Source organism: Rosa rugosa, chromosome 4 (genome assembly GCF_958449725.1).
Source record: "Rosa rugosa chromosome 4, drRosRugo1.1, whole genome shotgun sequence".
Classification (NCBI taxonomy): Eukaryota; Viridiplantae; Streptophyta; class Magnoliopsida; order Rosales; family Rosaceae; genus Rosa; species Rosa rugosa.
The window spans coordinates 24186498-24198880 of NC_084823.1; positions in this window are offsets into that span (position 1 = coordinate 24186498).

The window sequence follows — 12383 nt, forward strand, 5'->3', positions numbered from 1 at the left end:
TCCAAGCGGTAAATCAAGTGGACATGCGGCCCAAGTATAATCGTCTAGACACAAAGTCCCTCCTACATCCGTTGGGCAACCTTACTGAAATGGCCAGGTAGGGGAGGGCGAACACAAGAGGTAGGATTCATTTTGGCATAGGCTACTCCCTCATTGAGGTTTACGCCCATTTGTAGCACTTCTGAATCCAGAACCCGTCATGAACGTTGTCCCCAGCCTAGACACCATCTCACATAGGATATTCTTACTAGGATGTAAAAGGTCTTAAGTGTGTTAGACAGTTCAATGAATGTTAATAAAAGCCGCCCTCAACCTTAAGGGACCTGAACTAGGTACCAATAAGGGGTTTAGGCCAATATTAATAAACACGACTTCACCTATTCCTTCTTTAATTTACAACTAACAATTAAACTCGTGTTCAACAATAAAAATAACAACCTAAGTAATTAATTAACTAATTTTCGAGACTTACAAAATAATTAACAAGTAATATTTTTTTTTTTTTTTTTCTTTTTTTTTTTCGGTCAAAATATAAACAAAACAATTTAACAAAATAACAAATGATTTTTCAATCCCCGGCAACGGCGCCAAAAATTGATGCGCTAAAAGCAAGCGCATAATTTAACCCTGAAATATCGTTAGTAGTATAAGCAAATAGGGATCGTTCTATTCCGGGGATTGAGGGTACACCTGTCATTGTCAAACAATTAAACAATTAAAATCAAAATAAAGTATAATATTCACACATATGCACATTATTTACGAATTAAAAGGGGGTTTTTGATTTTTGGTTTTTCTGAAATTAAAACTAAGTTAATAAAACAATTAAAATGCAAAAACATAAAATTATAAATGGAATGCAAGAACAAAGATCAAAATCGAAACATATGATTAAAATTAATCCAAGTTCATCATTGTTCATCATAGTCATGCAAGAGGAATTGATCATGTGAAACGTTCAAAGCAAACAATTTCCCATATTTTACTTTCAACGCTAATTAATCTAAGTGAAAGCACATAGACTAATCCTATCAAACATGCATTCAAGCCCTAGAAAGCTAGTCAATCATACATGTTTAACGCAATAAGCACCTAGAAAGGCTATCAATTCAAATGTGCAACTTAGTATGAAAAAGTCCACCTAATTGCAATCTTCTTTGATTAAATTCGGTTTTTGTACAAAACCTTTACTACTTATTGATTCAAGAACACAAAACCAAAAAGTTGATTCATGTTCTTAAATTCGTAGCACCAATTATATAAAAACCCTAGGTGTTTGCAACCACATAAGATTAAAATACAAAAGTTATCTATCATGCAAATTTAATCAAACACTCACACATAAGCAACCATAAATCGCAAAACATGAATCTGGAAATTAACAATTAATCATAGAATTTCAGAATTCGAAACTTGTTCAAACACATGTGTCAACTAGGGCATAACCAACGAAAATTACAAAGCAAAGGTTACAAGGAGAATCGGATTACACCAAGAGATGGAGATGGGATGAATGGTCTCTTGAATTTCGAAAGCAATCTTCAAGGATGGTGATGGATGATGTGCACGGCTTGTCCTCTTCTTCCTTGGCCTTGCTTGAACTTCGTGGTTGCCCTAGAGGATGGAGAAGAACACGGCTAGGCTAGAGAGAGTTTTCTGATTTTTTCTAAAGTTGTAAAACGCCAAAGTGGGGAACTCCTTGACGTTGAGAGAAGAGAGGAATATATATAGGGGACGGCAACTTGGTCTCCAAGGCCGTGTAAAACCCTAGAGAAACTCACGGCAAAGACTTGTTAACTCCACATAATTCCCTCCAATGAAATCTTGCCAAGTAAGCCCTATGATGTGTTCCAACCAATCACAAAATTCCAATATAAATTCCCTGAATATATTATTGCCGAAATATAGAGATATTTTCTGATTTTATTCACCAATTTCGGCAACAATATCTTTAGAGAAAATATTGGATGAATCTAGACTCCTTTTTGGCCGTTTCTTGGTCTCCACACTTTGGCTTTCCTTAAAACTCTCTAGGGTTTATCACTTTGCCGAAATCTCTAGGGTTTCTTCATGAATATCACGGCAACTTCCTCCTTTTCCTCTTGGCTTGGACGGCAATCTTCTAGGGTTTATCTCCAAGTATATTTCTTTCCATAAAAATAGCCCTAGAAAATCTCAACCGAAATCTTCATATATTTTCTGATTTTTCACGCCAACTTCCTTGTTTCTCTCATTGGTTTTCACGGCAAACATCTCTAGGTTTAGGGTTTTGCGTCACAAACCCTAATGTCATGGGCTTTGATGGGCCTTGGTCCAATTTGCCGAAAATCCATAGAGTTCTTGGGCCTTGTTGCTTCAACTTCAAGCCTTGTCACCTTCCAACGCAAAACACATTATTTTTTTCATTTCTTTTTCATAGTTGCGTTGGAAACTTGCTAGGGAAGCCTTCCTCCATTTCGCAGGGTTTCCTGGTTGGACTAGGAAAACTTCTTTTCTTCATTTCTGCTCATTTCTGTGGTCCAATGTTCTTCATTTTTGTTCCCCTAGGCGTTCGCAAGCTCCTCTTTCCATTCGTGCGTTCATTTCCACTTTTTAGCTCGGAGGTCCTGAAAATAGAAACTAGTAAGAAAAATAGAAACTTACCTAAAATGAAAAATAGCAACTTTCCTAAACTGAAAATGGGAAACTTTCTAAAAATGAAAAATAGAAACTACCGAAATTAGAAACTTACTAAAAATGATAAATAGAAACTACAAAAATAGAAACTTTCTACAAATAGGAACTTTCCCAATCAAAGAATGGAAACTTTCCCAAACAGGGATTTTTCAAGGAAATGGCGCAGAAAAGTGTAGGGAAATGCAGTTAAAACGTCGCATTAAAATGCTCCTATCAGGTGGTGGTGGTAAAAGTAAAGGTAATGGAGCGTTGGGTGGTTCTTGATGTGGTGAATGTGGGGTATGTGGTGGTGATTGATCCGATGAAGTGGTTGAAGCTTCTAATCCTCCCTCTATTCTGTTCCCTTCACTATCCAATTCAAGCTCACGAATTTGAAGTGGAGTAGAGACTTGAACGTCAAAGATGTCCGAGTTCTGCTTTAGCCTTGCAATTCGTTCTTGAATGACGTGAAGGGGCGTTTTGGTGTACTTGGGTGGTTCAGACGATCCAGACATTCATTGATCTGTAGTAAAACAAAAGAATAAAGTTAGTAAGGTATAAACAAGACGTGGACCAAGGTATACACATTAAAACGTCACATATATGCAAGTACACACAAGGCCAACGAAAATTATATAGTGGTTAGTTACAATCTTTTACAGCTTTCGAAATAATCAACTTCAATAAGAGAATTGTAAGTCAAAGTTTAGACGTGCGGCCCAGAGATTCTAATGTTAATACAAGTCTCCCCTCCTTAATCTTTTGGTAACTCTTTTCACACAGAGCCAGGTAGTAGAGGAACGATTTTGGCGGAGCTCAGCTCACTTGATTGACAGGGGACGAGACCCTTTGTCAGCACTTCTCGTATCCAATCAACCTAGACACTCTATGCTACTAAGGTGCGCCTACTTGATAAAGGAGGTTGCTTGACAAGTATTAATAAAAGAACTCTCACCTATTCCGTTATGACTTACTTTCTTCTTACCAAAACCAATTTTCTCGAAAATTGTCTAAGTATATGATTTTAATAAAACATCATGGACTATTGTTTTGGACGTGCGGCCCAAGTCCTTGTCTTCACACATAGTTCTTCGCAAATCCGTTGGGCAACCTTACTGAAATGGCCAGGTGGGGGAGGACGAGCACGAGAGGTAGAAACCATTTTGGCATTGCCTTTCTGATTTCAAAACCCGTCATGAACGTTGTCCCCTTTCTAGACACCATCTCACATAGGCTATGCTTACTAAGATAAGGGAAAAATTAAGTGCAAGACATTTTTCAAGTGTTAACAAAAGCCGCCCACAACCTTAAGAGACCTAAATTAGGCGCTAATAAGGGGTTAAGGCTAATGTCAACAAAAGAGACTTCACCTATTCCATAATAGTTCATAATCCCTTACCAAAATCATACCTTAGTGGCGTTTTCATCACATGAAGACTTTTCAATCCCCGGCAACGGCGCCAAAAATTGATACGTGCAAAAGCATTCGCCAATTTAAACCCTGAAAATGTCGAGCGTTAGTATAGAGCAAATAGGGTATCGAACAAACCGGGGATTGAGGGTGCTAACATGTGAGAACAAATTAATAAAACAAAGAATATACAAGTCACGAAACCAAAGAACAATCATATACAAATTCACGAAAATATTTTACAAGTTTACAAATATACACACAATTTTCAAACAAACAAAGAAACAACAAAGAGTTAGAGAGCACATACATGTCACACGAATTTGAGAGCAAAAGAATGAGAGAAACAACAAAGATATACAAGTATATATAGGCAAGGACGAAATTAAGAGAGAAAACTAAGTTAGAAAAGGTTTTGGAATCCCACTCCTATTTATACACAATTTACAAATCCATATCACGTAGGGAATCCATATACAACAAGGATTACTAATTATTATTTAATTTGAAGACTTAATCTCTAAGAAAACAAAATCCCTAAAAAACACCAAGAGAATCCCTAAATTTTAGCAGTCCCTAAAAAACACAAAACAAATCCCTAAAAACCACTAAATTAATTCCTAGAAAACACTAACACATATTTACTATTCACGGAGACACTATTCACGAATTTAAAAACATTTTTTAAATAATTTTATTTATTATTTATATGAACATGCTACCTAAAAACTCTAAGTTAATTTTAATTATTTACACAAACAAGAAAACATAAAGATGGGGGGTTTTTGAAGATTTAAAACTAGAATTTTCGAAAACATTAAAAGAATTAAAAACAAGAAAACGTTTTATTTACAAAGGTGGGAAAAGAAGGATTTTTGGAAAACAATTCATCAAGAACCTTTCAAGAACAACATATTCATGCATCCCTTAATCTTGTTCATTACCATGGAACATCATCAACCAAGAAACAAAGATCAACGCAACCAATGTCCCTTATTTTACTTCCCTTTACTTAGTCAATTAAGCAACGCACTTAATCCAACATATTTCAAACGCAGGTATCACACAATCAACGCAACTCATGATCTCATGCATTCAAATCATTAAGAACAAGTGAAAGTTTGGTCAATGAACATGCAAATCCAAGTACTCAACGCAAGTCAATTCATCACATGCATAATCTGATTTCGACCTTTGTCCAAAGCCTTTACTACTTAAGTGAATCAGGGTTACAACGCATAAACCTAATTACTAGCTCCAATTACATGCAATCACTCTAAGTTTCGAACCAAAGAACAAGAACATGCAAGAGTTTTCCATAAAACAAAATCAGATCATCATTCCATAAAATCGGCATTTCACAAGAATCAAACACACATAAACACATCAAACATTGAAAAGACTATCCAAATCGCATCCAAAAATCAAAGTATCAAATCATTGTTTCGGTTTTACACAAAGAAAATCAAAAACAGAAAATCTAACTACAAGAACACTAAACCGTGAAGAATACATATGGACGGTGGTATGAACAACCCTTAGAAACGTCCCAAGGTCCAACGCAGATCCAAGGCAGCGGCACAAAGTGAAGATCACGGCAAAAGTGGAGGATGGCACGGCTAGGAACTTGTAGTAGCGAAAACCTGAAACTCAAGAGCACCCAAGTGAGAAATCGAAATTGTGGAGAAAATTGTTAACCTTGAGACGTCTAATACACAAGGTATATATAGGAGAACGTCTCAAAGCACTCCCAATTCGTTTCTACTTGACTTCTCCAAGTTCTTGTTGATCTAGGACTTGTTTGGCACAAAACAGATTTCCGGCAGTCTTGACCTCAGTGTACTAAAACAGCCATAACTTCCTCTAGAAAATAGCTATTGACAAGCTGTAAAAATCTCTGGAAACTAGAAATCTGTAGCTTTCCAACCATATAAGGATCATAATTTTCTGAGCTCTGAGTGATTTTCTATGCTCCGTTGAAGTTGACTGTTCTGCACAGGCAGTAATCCGAATCTGTAATGGATTTGACTTTTAAAGCTTAACTTGAGTCCAATTCGATTTTCCTTCACATCACATGCCTCTCACATGTCTTCCACGCCTTATTGAAGAATGAAACGTCAAGAACTCCCTAGAACCTTCAAGAATCTCACGGCAATTCCAATCCATACTCAACTAGAAATCCAAACTCCACATTGCTTTGAAATCCGAATTCCTTGTTGCTTTCTCTTCCATGTGCACGGCATATGATCTTCTTGAGACTTCTAGATACTTCATGAATGTTCCAAGGCTCTCCTAGTATGAGTAGAACTCCTTATGCAAGTAGGTTTCCTAGTTGAATACTGCTTTCTTTTCTGCGATGCTTCTACACTCTTCTGGAACCTTCTTGAGTAATCCTTATCCAACAGGGACTCCTTGTCATACTAGTATTCCTTATCTGAGTAGAATTGGGTTTCCTTGTCCAAGTAGAACTCCTAATCCAAGTCAGCTTCAGACTCCTATTTCAACTGGGATTCCTTTTCCTAGTCAAACTGGGAAAACTTCCATTTCTTCATTTTTCTTCATTTCTGCGCCACTTGTGCCTTCCTTAGCCATTTTTGGACTTTGAGACTCCATTTTACCTGTAAAAACACTAACTAAGTTAAATTGATCAAGATAAAGGAAATAACTTAGCAAAATATAGGGTTTAAACATTATAAACGTCGCATTTTATGCTCCTATCAATTGGTTGGACCACTTCATAGGGCTTATGTGGCAAGCTTGCATTGGAGGAAGATATGTGGAATTATCATGTTAGTTCCGTGGGAATTAAAGAAGATTACACGGCTTGGAAAGCAAGGAGGCCGAGCTCCTATATATACTCCCTTAATGAAGACGTTGGGGGTTCCTCTCCATACAATTTACAACTTAGAAAAATCAGAAAATCCCTTTAGCATAGCCGTGAGTTTCTCCATCCTCTAGAGCAAGCCACGAGTTCAAGCAAGGCCAAGGAAGAGAAGAAGAAGCCGTGACCTATTCCTCCACCATCCACCATTGAAGACTTGCTTTCAAGCTTCAAGGATCACAACGAAAATCATTCATCTTCATCTTCCATCCACGGTGTAATTCGACCTCTACTTTGTAACCTTTGTTTGAATTTCGTTGGTTTTGTTCTAGTTGACATATGTGTTTGAATGAATATTAATTTCTGGAATTTTATATGATTGAATGAAATTTTCAGATTCATATTATTGTTCTTCGAGAGTTGCTTATGTGGGTTTGTTTAATTAAATTTGCGTTATAGATAACTTTTGTATTTTAATCTTATGTGGTTGCAAACACTTAGGGTTTCGATATAATTGGTGCTAGGTTTAAGAACATAAAATCAACTTTTTGTTTTGTGTAAACTTGAATCAAAGTAGTAAAGGTTTTGTACAAAGATGGAATTTAATTAAAGAGAATTGCAATTAGGTGGACTTTTCCATACTAAGTTGTACACTTGAGTTGATAGCCTTTCTATGTGCTTTATGCGTTGAACATGTCATGATTGACTAGCTTTCTAGGGCTTGAATGCATGTTTGATAGGATTAGTCTTTGTGCTTTCACTTAGATTAATTAGCATTGAAAAGTAAAATATGGGAAATTGTTTGCTTTCTAACGTTTCACATGATCAACTCCTTTCTCATGACTTAGATGAACAATATTAGGGTTTGAATCGATTTTAATCATATGTTTCGGTTTTTTATCTTTATTCTCTCATTCCATTTGTGTTTTTATGTTTTTGCATTTTAATTGTTTTATTAACTTAGTTTTATTTTCGAAAAACCAAAAACAAAATCCCCCCTTTTCGTAAATAATTGTTTATACTTGTGAATATCTTTGTGAATATTATACTTTGTTTTAATTTTAATTGTTTGACAATGACAGGTGTATCCTCAATCCCCGGAATAGAACGATCCCTACTTACTTATACTACTAATGACATTTCAGGGTTAAATTATGCGCTTGCTTAGAGCGTATCAATTTTTGGCGCCGTTGCCGGGGATTGAAAAACCATTTGTTATATTGTTAATATTTGTTCTGTTTATATTGTGACCGAAAAAAAAAAAATTACTTGTTAATTATTTTGTAATTGTCGAAAATTAGTAGATTAATTACTTAGGTTGTTATTTTTATTGTTGAACACAAGTTTAATTGTGAGTTGTAAATTAAAGAAGGAATAGGTGAAGTCGTGTTTATTAATATTGGCCTAAACCCCTTATTGGTACCTAGTTCAGGTCCCTTAAGGTTGAGGGCGGCCTTTATTAACATTCATTGAACTGTCTTCACACTTAGGACCTTTTATATCCAAGTAAGTATAGCCTATGTGAGATGGTGTCTAGGAAGGGGACAACGTTCATAACAGGTTTTGGATTCAGAAGTGCTTACAAATGGGCGTAAACCTCAATGAGGGAGTAGCCTATGCCAAAATGGATCCTACCTCTTGTGTTCGTCCTCCCCTACCTGGCCATTTCAGTAAGGTTGCCCAAAGGATGTAGGAGGGACTTAGTGTCTAGACGATTATACTTGGGCCGCACGTCCGCTTGATTTACCGCTTGGAATTAAATTTGATATCAATAATATTTATGACAAACAAAAATGTAAGAATATGTTGTGACACTTAAGGTATATTGGATTAAACATAATCTTGGAAAGGTAGCTGTTACAGCCCATTGCACTCTGAGATTCCCTGTTCCCGTACCTAAGTGTTGAAAATAATTGTAAAAAAAAAATAATAAAAAAAATATATATATATATATATAAAATAAAAAATAAAAAAAATTGTGAATAGTGACGTTTTGTACTTGTTTATTTGTGTGAAAGTTTTGTGCATAGCTTGTCTAATTATATTTGTAAAGAATTATACTTAAAGAAAATACAAGTGGAGTTATGAATTTTGTTAAATACTTAATTGTTGTAAGTATGTAAACTCGTATGAGTAGACAAGGGCCCTTTTGTTAATATTGGCCTTAACCCTTCATTCGTACCTTTCTAAGGTCCTATGAGGTTGAGGGCGGCCTTTATTAACATTTGGAGAACAGTCTAACACATGAGTTAATTTCCAAACTGAGTAAGGGGCATATACAGATGGTGTCTTAGGTTAAGACCCTGGGTGATGGGTTCAATTGGATCTCAGAGATACTATAGACTGTGCGTAAACCACAATGTGGAAGTAGCCAATAGGGGCGTAAACCTCAATGAGGGAGTAGCCTCCGTAGTATCACCAAAATGAGTCCTCCCTCTCACTTACCTCTTAATCTGGCTATCTGGCCTTCTGAAACCACGGAAAGAGACTTATGTCTAGGCGACTATCCCTATATCGTAGCTCACCAATAGTAGTGGTTTCTATTGGGCTCGACTTACAACTTGGAATCAATTGAGTTATTAACTATGTTTATAACTTCTAAAAAAAAAAAAGGAAAGACTTGTACATAACCTTCATGTGTAAATTGTTCTGTTTATACCTTTTTCACTTGTACAAATTTTTTTTTACGTTTCACTTTTCTTGTGTATAATGAATAGTGACGTTTTCTTGTATAAAGTATTAACTTGTATTTCTTGTATTTTGTACTTTACTAACTTGTATAAAAACTTGTACTTAACCTTCACATGTAAATTGTTTTGTTTTCTTACTTTTCTTACTTGTACAAACTTTTTACGTTTCCCTTTTTTTTATGTATATAATGAATAGTGATGTTTTTGAGTACATAATGAATAGTGACGTTTTCTTGTATAAAGTATTAACTTGTATTTCTTATACTTTGCAATCTACTAACTTGTGTACTTCTTAATGTTGTTCAGGATATCCATGAATGACCGAGCCTTCTAAAATCCCTAGTGCACGAGAGATTGAAGAAAGACTTGCTAGTTTGAAGAATCCTCCACAACTTGAGTATAGAAGACCTTCCTCTTTGCCATTCAAAGATTACAAATTTAACGAGCAAGGGAAGAGGATCTATTCTTCTGAGGAGTCCACATCACCTACACCTACTCCATCTCCACCTTCACGTACACCTTCACCTTTGGTTTCGTCCAACTCCACACCACCACCTTCACCACCACCTGAAGAAGTCAAGGAAGAGAGAATGGCATCCATTAGGGAACTCTCCACAGCAACAGTCGAAGGAGGACCTCCTTCGAGTATTGTGTACCCTGCCCCTGCTGCAGGAAGACAGGCAGAGTTTGAGCTGAAGAGTGGATTATTGCACCAGCTCCCTATTTTCCATGGCCTCAATATGGAGGACGCCAACAAGCATCTTCGAGCATTCCAGGCTGTGTGTGCAAATATGCAACCACAAGGAGCAGATGAGAACATTCTCAAGATGAAGGCATTTCCTTTCTCCTTAGCTGACAGAGCCAAAGATTGGCTATATGAGCTTCCTGCTGGACGTATCACTTCATGGGACACAATGATGAAGGCCTTCTTGGAAAAGTACTTCCCAGCTTCGAAGGTCATCACACTCAGAAAGAAGCTCAGTGGAATCGAGCAAGCCCAAGATGAGTCCTATTCTGCCTACTATGAGCGGTTCAATTCCTTACTTGCACAATGCCCTCAACATCAGATGAAGGATGAGACCCTCCTTACATGTTTTTATGAAGGACTCCTACCTTTGGAAAGGCAAATGCTTGATGCTGCAGCTGGAGGAGCTTTTGTGGATAAGTCACCTGCTGCTGGGAAAGAATTGATTGCTAATCGTGCCTTGAATACTCAACAGTATGAGGGTGTGAGACAAACCACTCGTAGGGTCAATGAGGTGAGCACTAGTCCTGCCATTGCGGATCAATTGAGCAAACTCACCCTTCTTGTGAACAAGGTGGCGACTACTCAAGGCCAAGGAGGACCTTCTGCTTGTGGGGTATGTTTTACCCAAGGACATCCTACGGATCAATGTCCTCAACTAAGTGAGAATGGTGGTTGGGAGTCTGTGAATGCCATAGGAGGATATCAAGGGAACCAAGGGGGTCCCCAACGTCCAAGGTATGATCCATATTCGAATACCTATAACCCTGGATGGAGGGACCACCCCAACTTCAAGTGGACCAACAATGAGAATGTTCAGAACCCTCCTGGTGGGAGTTTCCAACGTCCTCAAGGACCTTCATTCCAAGGACCTTCTTTTCAAAGGCCTTACGCATGCCTCCCCAACACAACGTAGGGAATTCAAATTCCCACTATGATAAGACGATTGAGGCATTGACTAATTCCACTCAGGCATTGACTAGTGCCACACAGACTTTGCTACAAGGACAACAGAACCACACCAAGGACATTGCTGACCTTAAGAAGCAGATGGGACAAGTGGTGGACTTCATGACCAAGTTTCATGAAACTGGTAGGCTTCCGAGCAACACAATTCCAAACCCAAAAGGAGGCTTTGAAGACCCAACCAGCTGAGGACAAGAGGAAACCAAGTCTAGGCTGAAAGACTATAAACATTAAGCGCTGCCTGGGAGGCAACCCAATTCAGAAGTAGCTGTAGAGGAGCCTTCAACGCAGATTTGCTCTTTTTCCTCCCTACTTCTTTATTTTGTAACTTTTGTTTTTCTTTGAACTTTATTTTTGTAAAGTCCATCTCTATATGCTTAAATGTTTCATTGCATGCTTATAATTGATTACATTGAGGACAATGCAATATTTAAGTGTGGGGGAAGGGATTTATATTTTGAGTCTTTTATTTTTGAGTCATATATTGAAAAATACAAAAAAATCGAAAAATGTCAAAAATATAAAAAAAAAAATTTCGTTGTTTTTGTTTTGAGTCATAGGATGCCCTTTCAACTGTCTAGGATGATTCTATATCTCTGAAATCATGACTAAAAGAGGATCACAATATTGAGATGATTTTAACATGGTATTCTTTGGTTAATTGAGATATATGAAAAATGTATGCATGTGTAGTGGATATGAATCTCGTGACCTTGGTACAGAATATGAGCATGTTAAGATAAGTTTTGATTCATAAAGCCCATGTGAGATATTTGAGCCATGTTCCTTTTTCTTGGAGTGAAAATGAAAAATATATATTCTTAAATTCTTGGCGATGTTTTGATGATCTCATTATTCTTTCATCTTGATTGACTGCTTGCCATAGATTAAGTTTAATGGACTAGAGAATGCTAGAATTCACTCTTGTGCTTGTTGAGACGTATATCAATACATGGCCCTGATTCTGGAAGGGAAAGAGGCACCCTAGGAATTACCACCATTGCCATATAAACTTGTGACCCTATTTGTGCCCGTCGTGGGACCCCCCTAGATAAGCCCCTTTGAGCCTACATTAAGCCTTTTCGTTCATCACCC